Raw genomic sequence first — 9,554 nt, 5'->3', positions numbered from 1 at the left:
CATTGTGTCCCTCTTCCCTTCTTCCCTCTGAATTGTAAAATGATTGGTAGAGATCAGAGCCTTTTGTATTTGGAAAAAAGAAACTTTGTAAAACAGTGTGGTATACCTGTAACGATATTGGGGGAGGGGCGTCTGGGGAGATGGATCAGGCAGTGAGGACTCTGGGAGCTGGGTGGCAGGAACACTGCCCCCTGTTCCTTCTACACAGGGGAGTCACTGCCCACAATAGGTTGGGCTCCTCCCCCTCCCCGTCAATCCCTAATTAAGAAAACTCACTACAGGCTTGCCTACACCCTGATCTTGTGGAGGGATTTTCTTCTTTCCTTACTACCTCAAACTCCCAGAGATCCGTCTGCCTCTGCCTCCCAAGTGCTGGGATTAACCGTATACAGGTGTGTGCGAACACTGCCCAGCCTAGAGGCATTTCTTGACTGAGGTTCCTCTGCTAAGATGACTTTAGCTTGTGTCAAGTTGATGTAAAACTATCCAGCACAATAGAGCCCTTGTCAACTTGGTACACAAACACATCACTATAAAGCTACAACCATTTCTTTCTTGTTCATCCCCAAGATCACACATCAATTAAATACATAACAATATAAAACATTTTACAAACTTAAAAGTCCCACAATCTTACAAATTCCAACACTTTAAAAATTCAGTCAATTAAAAAAAATCCAAAGTCTCTTTTAAAGTCTAAAGTCTCTTTTAATTGAATTCCTCTCCACTGCGGGTTCCAATAAAATAAAAAGTAAGTTATACATTTTCTTACTTCAAAGAGGGAAGAACTGGGGCACAGTCAGGCCAAAGTAAAACCAAACTCCAGCAGTGTAAATCACTCAATAGCCAATGTCCGGGACTCACTCACGATCTTCTGGGCTCCTCCACAGGACCCGCCTGGGTCTTTCTCCAGCTTCACCCTCTGCAACACACACAGCTTGTGTTCTAGGCTCAGGCCAGGTCTACTCCACGGCTGCTGCTGTTCTTGGCAGTCATCCCATGGTTCTGACATCTCCAGAACACTGGGGTCTTTTGTTGCAAGTGGGCTGCATCTTCACCAATAGCCTCTCACAGGTTCTCTTCATGGTGCCTGACCTCAGCCTTCTCCATGACTTCTTCAATCCTGGGACTTCTACAGCTACTCCATCTGCACCTTCTCTAGTGGCCTCTCCTGGTCTCTCACAGTGCCAGGGAACATGAACTACAAATTCTTAACTCAACATAACATTTTTATTTATGCATCATACCAAACAGCAGAATTCAGAGACATGGGTGGATTGTCAACAGCAGGAGTGAAAGGACAGGGGTCAGAGACAGGACACCCACACTAAAGGACAGCGGTTAGAGACAGGATACCCACACTAAAGGACAGGGGTCAGAGACAGAACACCCACACTAAAGGACAGGGGTCAGAGACAGGACACCCACACTAAAGGACAGGGGTCAGACACAAGACACCCACACTAAAGGACAGTGGTCAGACACAGGACACCCACACTGAAGGACAGGGGTGAGAGACAGGACACCCACACTAAAGGACAGGGGTCAGAGACAGGACATCTACACCAAAGGACAGGGGTCAGAGACAGGACACCCACACTAAAGGACAGTGGTCAGACACAGGACACCCACACTAAAGATAGGACAGATCACACACTCATAGGAGCCAGCTGTGCTGGGGCACACCTTTTACCCTTCAACCAGAGGCCAAGGCAGGCGGGCATCCTTCTGTGAGTTCCAGGCTGGTCTCTGTAGGTAGTTCAGGGCCGGCAGTCCTGCCTACTCAGCAAGATTCTCTCAACAAACAAACAAAGCACACCAAAACAGAACAACCCCAAACAACAAAACATACTCAGAAAATGAAGAAAAACCTATTAGAAGAGGAAAACAGAAAAGATTAGAGAATTCGGTTCCAAGAGAAATTAGAGGAAACAGTGGTTAGCAAGGCTGCTGTGCTGTGCTGCAGCCATCAGGTGGGGTGGAAGCCAAGGTTGTAGCCGTAGCACAGCCTCCCAGCAAGCCCCCTTTCTCAGGGCACATCCGCAACAGCACATATCTCAGTTAGGGTTTCTATTGTGATGAAATACCAACACCAAAAGCAAGTTGGGGAGCACAGGGTTTGCTTGGCTTATCCGAGGACGTCAAGGTAGAAACTCAAATAGAGCAGGAAGCTGGAGGTAGGAGCTGATACAGAGGCCATGGATGAGTGGCTCGCTCTCCATGGCTTGATCAGCTTGCTATCTTATAGAACGCAGGACCAATAGCCTAGGGATGGCCCCATCCACAATGGGCTGGGCCCTCCCCCATTGACCACTGATTAAGAAAATGCCCTACAGCTGGGTCTTATGGAGGCCTTTTCTCAATTGAATTTCTCTCCTTTCAGATGACTTTAGTTTGTGTCAAGTTGACATAAAAAATATCCAACACAGTATTTAATATTTTAAATTAAATTAATTTTATAATTAATTAAATTAATGAACTTAGTTTAATATTTAAGCTGGGTTTACTTGCAGCAAAATAAAGCTAGATGTCTTGTACACTTATGTTAGCAGACTGGAATTCATTTGCGGCAAAAGCAAAGGGTTCTCCTTTTCCCTCTGCTTGTGTGTGTGTGTGTGTGTGTGTGTGTATGTGTGTGCGTGTGAGTGTAGGCTAGAGGACAACCTCATGCATCATCCTTAAGAAACCATCTACCTCCTGTGAGCAGGGTCTCCCCTTTGCCTGGAGCTCACCAACCAGGCTGGATGGGCTGGCCAGCTAACAGCAGTGATCCCGCTGACTCTGTTTCCCCAGCCCTAGGATCATATATTACCATACTTGGTTTTTTTATGTGGATTCAGGGGGGTTGAACCTAGGTCCTCATCAACCACCTCTGACCAGCTCCTCTTCATCATCATCTCTCTATTGATAGTCCTTATGTTTTGATGAAATGAAGGTACCGTGCACACAACAACGGAATTTGCTGCTGCCATACCATGTCATGACTCCACCGCCCTGAAGGAAACGGTGTGGTTGAAGGATACGGCATATTCGGCATGCCCATCCTATCCTGTGCGCTGTGTCTGACTGCCCAGCAGCTGACACCCCACCTTTCTCCAGCCTCTCCAGCAAGTTGGGCTCGTCCATCTTTCCCCTCCTAGCCATCTGTTCCTGCTGCTCGGGTAGCCTCCTGCTCTCCACCCTCTATGGCCTGTCTGAGGAGGCGGGTGTGCAGGCCTCTGATGAGGTGGGCCTCGGCCCCTCCATCACTCTCAGCCTCGAGCAGAGCACCAGCTGTCTGGGCTTGATTTGCATTTCTCTCTCCCAAATAATGAAATTAGCCATGAGTTTCCTGAGGTGATGCAATACGCAAATTTGGGCTAGAGGTGTCAGTGTGTGATGGAGAGGGAAGGGAGGTCAGGGAAGCATCAAGACGGCCAATTTGCTGTTCTGACACAGACAGGAAATGCACGACAAAAGCCACTAGAGACATACCTTAGCTCAGAAGAAAGTTGGATGAGGTTTTCAAAAGGAGATTTTCTTCCCCTCTGGGAAACAGGCACAAACATTTTATGAATACACAGGAAAATATGTTCATTGAGGTCAAAGCCATTCTCAATCAGTGCCTTTCTTCAGACATGTCCTAGAATGCTGAAGTGTGAGGCCGTGGGCTCTGACATGGCACTGAACACTGGTGACCTGGCCTTTCCCCAACTGTACCTAGGACTCCTTGGGTTACAAAGACAGCAATTTCTCTTTGCCAGGTTTGTTGGAAGAGCTCGGTTATCAGTTCTGTGAGGAGCTCTCAAATGGGCTCTTTCTGTTTTATGGCTTTTCAACTAATTCATTGCTTGTGAATCCTGGGAAAAGCACGGGAGAATTGGCTTTATTCTGAGGCAAATGTGCAGTGAGAATGTTTAAAGACACCGATAGTATTGGTCACTCACAGACTTCTTCCAATGGCCCTCTATCTAAGCATTCAATTCTTTGCGTAGATGATGGCCGTTTTTTTCCACTTACTCAGAAAAAAGAATGTATTTCCTTTCTGTCATTCGATAGCTCCTTCATAATCTGTTTCCAGACCCCATTGAGCCTGCTCCACTACTGTCTTTCCCTCACCACTTCCCTGAGCATTTTTTAAGCTGCTTCTATATTAACGAGCAACCTACTAAACATATAGAACAATACAAGTATTCCAAATAAAATCACCTGGAGCTGTAGAGATGGCTTAGTTAGAAAAATGCTCGCTGTACATCCACGAGGACTGGAATGCAATCCCCAGGACCCATGCAAAAGCACAGTGTGGTGGTACATGCCTGTAAACTCAGTGCTGGGAAGGAAGATGGGCAATCTCGGCGTTTTCTGCCCAGTCTAGCCCAAGCAGTGAGCTCCAGGTACAGTGAGAGACGATGTCTTAAAAAATAAGGCAGAGAGGGACTGAAGTCACTGAGGAGGACACCCAACACCAGTGGTTCTCAACCTCTAGGCTGCAACCCCCACAGGGGTCGTGTATCAGAGATCCTGCATATCAGATATTTACATTATCATTACATTCATTACATAACATTCAGAACAGTAGCAAAATTACAATTATGAAGTATCAATGAAATAATTTTATGGTTGGGGGGTCATCACAGCATGAGGAACTATATTAAAGGGTTGAAGCATTAGGAAGCTTGAGAACCACTGCCCAAAACGGACCTCTGGCCTACAGCCACACACAGACACACACATACACACACACACACACACACACACACACACACACACACACACTGCTTTATGGTGCTTACTTCATTGTGGGTATGAGGAAAGGCAGACAACAGTCATTATAGTAAGAAGTAAGCGATTAAACTTTGAAATATGGTCAAAGGTAGGACAATAAAGGAGAACAAGAGTGTGAAGTGCATGCAAGAAGAAGGGGGCATCGTTTGAAAGAAGACACTCAGGCGTGCTGCGCAGAAGTGAAGGAGTGACCATATCCACAGAGAGAGTGCTGTAACACGATTATTAAAAACCCAGAGACAGATGTTGGGGTTCAACCTGAAAGTCAAAAAACCAAAACAGCCAGTCACTGGCTCTTATCTCTACCTCAGTCCAAAATGGCGATCCTGTCTTCAGGAGTCCTCAGAATGAGAGTGTATGTGAGAGCTGTCTCCTCCCATTTTATATTCCTCTCTAGGGCTGGGATTAAAGGAGTGAACCACTACTGCCTGGTTTCTATGGCAAACTAGTGTGGCTACTGGGATTAAAGCAGTGTGTCACCACTGCCTGGTCTGTAAGGATGACCAGCGGGACTGTTTTACTCTCTGATCTTCAGTCAAGCTGTATCTATTAAAATACAAACGAAATGCCTCTATAGTGTGGTCCGGCTAAAGGAGGCAGTCCAAGCAGAAGCTGCAAGGTGGGATTAGGCCTGCTGTGCTGGAGGAGAGAATCGAGACCAGTGTGCTCAGAGCAGCACGAGAGAGGGAAAATGGACTGGCAGAAGAAACCCAAGAGTCTTTGGGGACCAGATGTCAAGGGAGTCATCTGCCAATGTGAGGACTTTGACTTTTCCTCAGGGGACATGGGGAAGCCATTGTGGAGCACTGATCAGAGATCAGGAACTTTAGTTTATGTTCTCAGAGAATCATTCTGTTTAGTGACACGAGAATGCCACTGGAAAGAGAGAAGGAGAGAGAGTGTGTAGTCAGGGCTCATTACAATGATCCAGGAACAGAACAGTGTCTGCCTTCCTTCCTTCCTCCTTCCCTCCCTCCCTCCCTCCCCCCTCCTTCCCTCCCTCCCTCTCTCCCTTTCTCCCCCACTCTCTCTCTCTCTCTCTCTCTCTCTCTCTCTCTCTCTCTCTCTCTCTCTCTCTCTCTCTCTCTCTCTCTCTCTCTCTCTCAGACTAATTTATTTTACAGAAGCTTGCCTTGGAGCCAGCCAAGTTCAAATGTAGAAAGGTAGAGCTTCAGCTCTAAGCAGTGTATCTGCATTTCATTCAAAGCCACTGATCATGTGGGCAATACCCCAGCTGGTCTCTGCTGACAATGGTCCTTCTGTTTCAACAGCCCTTCCAGTTCCAGTGGTCCAGTGGCAATTTGAGGCCAGTGGTAGGAACCGGCATCTCAGTAGTACAGCACCGCACACAGTAGTCTGTAAGCTCTCAGGCCTTAGGCTGCTTCTCTGTAGGCTGAGCCACATATGGGTCATGACCAGTGGCCAGTGGAGGGGCTTCATAAGTGACATCAAGCATGCCCACTTAACCGAGGAAGCTTTCCCATTAGCACATCCTCTAGTGACCATACTGCTCCACGGAGGGTTGGGCTTGGAGCTGTTGCTCTACATGGTCCCTGTTAATCATACGTGAATCGCTCTAAGGCTGCTGTTGTGTCCATCCCGGCACAGCTCTTCATCAGCTACCGTCTAGCTGAGAACTGGCTTCAAATCCTGGAAATCACAAAAGGCTTTTGAAGCACCCAGGCTGGTGCTGTGTTGGCTTATACAAGAGACGTCGTGGAAATGAACCAGGGAGCTGTAGGAGACCAGAACGTCTGCAGCAACTACCACTTCACCTTCAAGCTTCACCCCTACCACCAGTGGGGTACTTGGAGGCGGGATCGCCATTTCAGACTGAGGTCGCGGTAAGAGCCAGTGGCTGGCTGTTGTGCTTTTCGAGTCTTCAGGTTGAACCCCAATTTCTCTCTCTGAGTTTTCATTAATCATGCTTCATTTTGGTGCCCAATGTTTTAGGGCACAAATCTATGAAAAGATGTTTGTCTGGGGCTTTTTAGCCACTGGCTGTGTCTGAACCGGACCCAAACCTAGCCACCTGGGTCTGTGAGAAAAACTAGCGCTCCCAGCTCCCATCCTTCTCAGCTTAGCTTCCATGTAAAGATGGAAAATACACAGAGAATCCAGATAATGTATATTATTGTGTAGTCTTTGAATTGTTTGATTGCTGAGGAAGGAGCAACAGCTGCTAAAAGACATTTGATTATAAATGCTGCTGGATTAATCCAACCTATGTATTTTGAAAATGCCTTGACTTCAAGATTTAAGTCAAAAGATATCTGACTTTGGAGAAGATGTTTTGCTTTTGTTTCCACAGGAAATGAGAGGCTGTGGATTCATTATTGGTTAAGAAAAATAAGTTTTGATTGAGGAAGATCCCCTGAAAAATCTCCAATGGGAATTCATGGCCCAGATGATCCAACGTTTCAGAGCACCTCTGTTGCAGTTTCCTCTGAGTCCTACATCCAGAACAGCCTCAAGACTGCTGGCTGAGGTGATCCAGACTCACAGAATACTCCAGTAATGACTTAATCATAATCCTAAATTTTCTTTGGGTTCCCATAAAATTATCAGTGCCCCATCAGCAGGAAGTAGCCTAGAAAACTATGCCCACATTCCAACAAATGGATTACGAATGTTTTTCTTTGTTTACCGTGTTGGTTATAAATTGTTGTGGATAATGATCAGGAAAAAAGCTAAACAAAAAAATGAGATTCAAGGTTATTGTTTTGAAAAGAAAAATGGGGGATGTAGATATGATCTTGTTTTGAAAAAAAAAAAGGCTGTGTGGTGGTGCATGCCTTTAATCCCAGCACTCGGGAGACAGAGGCAAGTAAATCTTTGTGAGTTTGAGGTCAGCTTGGTCTACAGAGCAAGTTCTAGGACTGGCTCCATAGCTACTGAGAAATCCTGTCTTGAAAAGCAAGACAAAACAAAAACAAAAAGTGGGTATATAGATATGATAGAATAAAAGGGTAGATTATTGAATCTTCTCTGAGAAAAGGGGGGATAGAGATATAATAAGATAAAAAGGTAGATTATTGCATATTACTTTTTTTAAAAAAAGCAACTACTAGCTTTAAATGTTTTATACTGGATGCCACTATGGGGTTCGAGGTTCGTGTGACTGGACCCCAGCACAGTGTGGATGCCAGGCACATGAGGGTGCCAAGGGTGAATGTGGCACAGTAAAACTGCCCCTGAATTGGTGCGCCAACCCAGTAATCCACTGCTACTCAATCCCAAAGCCATTTGTATCCCAAACACAGTGTCTTTCATAGTCAGGATGATACAAGGGGTAAGTAGTTTGGATTTTTTGTTTGTTGGTTTAATTTTTAGTTATGTCTGCCACTCAGCCCATGCAGGCAGTAACACCCACTATGTCCAGAATTGCCTTGAACTCATGCTAATCTTCCTGCTTCAACCCCTCGTGCAGAGTTGACCATCATGCCTGGCCAGCCTGACATACTTCAAAATAATAGTGTTAATTTTGTAAGTTTGCCTTCACAAATGACCACAAAGAGATGAATTAAAAAGAAAGAAATCCCTTCCTGAACCTTCTGAGGTCAGGGGCACTGAGTGAAGATGCTGGGGGCTTGATCTCTTCTGGAAACTCTGAGAGAAAGAAACTGTTGCATGTCCTATGTCCCTATCATGACTCCTACTGACTTCTTTCTGCTCTTAGCCTTCCGTATTTGTCAATGTGTGACTCTGACCTCTGTTTCCTCACATATTCCCATGACTGGCTTTTGTGGCACCTGAATCTAGCATGATCTCTTTATCTTTAATTATATCCACAAAGACCTTTGCTTCTGAATGGCATCATGTTGTAAGGTCTGTGTAGACCCACACTAGAGGAAGGTCACTAATTAATCTACCCCAAACAGCCTATGGAGTTTCCAAACAGAATGAATGAGAGACATGGAAGTGAGGAGGGACCCATGGTGGTCCCCACAAAAACACAATTAGTTAAGTGTGGTAGTCCGAATATAATTGACCTCCATAAACTTATAGGGATGGGTACTATTAGGAGGTATAGCCTTGTTGGAAGAGGTGTGTCACTGTGGGGGCAGATTTTGAGGTTTCCTATGCTCAGGCTACACCCAGTGCAGACATGAACTCTTCCTATTGCCTGCAGATCAAGATGTATAACTCTGAGTTTCTTCTCCAGCACCATGTCTGCCTTCACACGGCCATGTTCCACCATGGATAATGGAGGATAATGGACCAAACCTCTGAAGCTGTGAGCCACCCCAATTAAACATTTTCCTTTATAAGAATTGCCATGGTCATGGTGTCTCTTCACACCGATAGGAACCCTAACTAAGACACTAAGGATTCTTTCAGGCACTGATAGCCTTGGGCAGGGTCTCCCAGTGTCCCTGGCCCCTTCAAGGCTGAGCTAGCCTTCGTGCTCCTGAGCAGTATGATTCTGGGTATCCTTTCGTAGAAAGGAAATAAGATAATGAAGAGCTGAAAGCCTACTCATATAGGAGCAGGTTGTTGTCCCTTACCCCTGCCCAACAGACCCCACCCAGGCATGTCTGTCTCCACATTGTTCTGTGCTGTTCTTCACAATGCAGTGGTCTCTTGACGGTAACAGTGGCCTTGACTTTTTAATAGTTATCTATTATTTTAAAAATGAGTACAGTGGTACCCTGGGGCCAGTTCCTTGACCTCAGTTTCTTTAGTGGAGGGAATACCAACCTTGAGAAAGTGTGGGGAGGTTGACAGGCAGTGTGAAAGCTCATTGATACAGAACCTGCCCATGCAGAAGTGTCTGTGGATGGCTTTGG

The 9,554-nt window shown here is 45.9% G+C and overlaps 1 pseudogene; it reads right to left on the bottom strand.

Moving 5' to 3' along the window:
• Window positions 1–5,961: 5,961 nt before the first annotated feature.
• LOC119828104 lies at window positions 5,962–7,919 on the bottom strand (annotated as a pseudogene).
• Between the last annotated feature and the right edge of the window lie 1,635 nt (window positions 7,920–9,554).

This window comes from Arvicola amphibius, chromosome 12 (assembly GCF_903992535.2).
Source record: "Arvicola amphibius chromosome 12, mArvAmp1.2, whole genome shotgun sequence".
Classification (NCBI taxonomy): domain Eukaryota; kingdom Metazoa; phylum Chordata; class Mammalia; order Rodentia; family Cricetidae; genus Arvicola; species Arvicola amphibius.
This window is presented reverse-complemented; position numbering and strand designations above follow the sequence as displayed.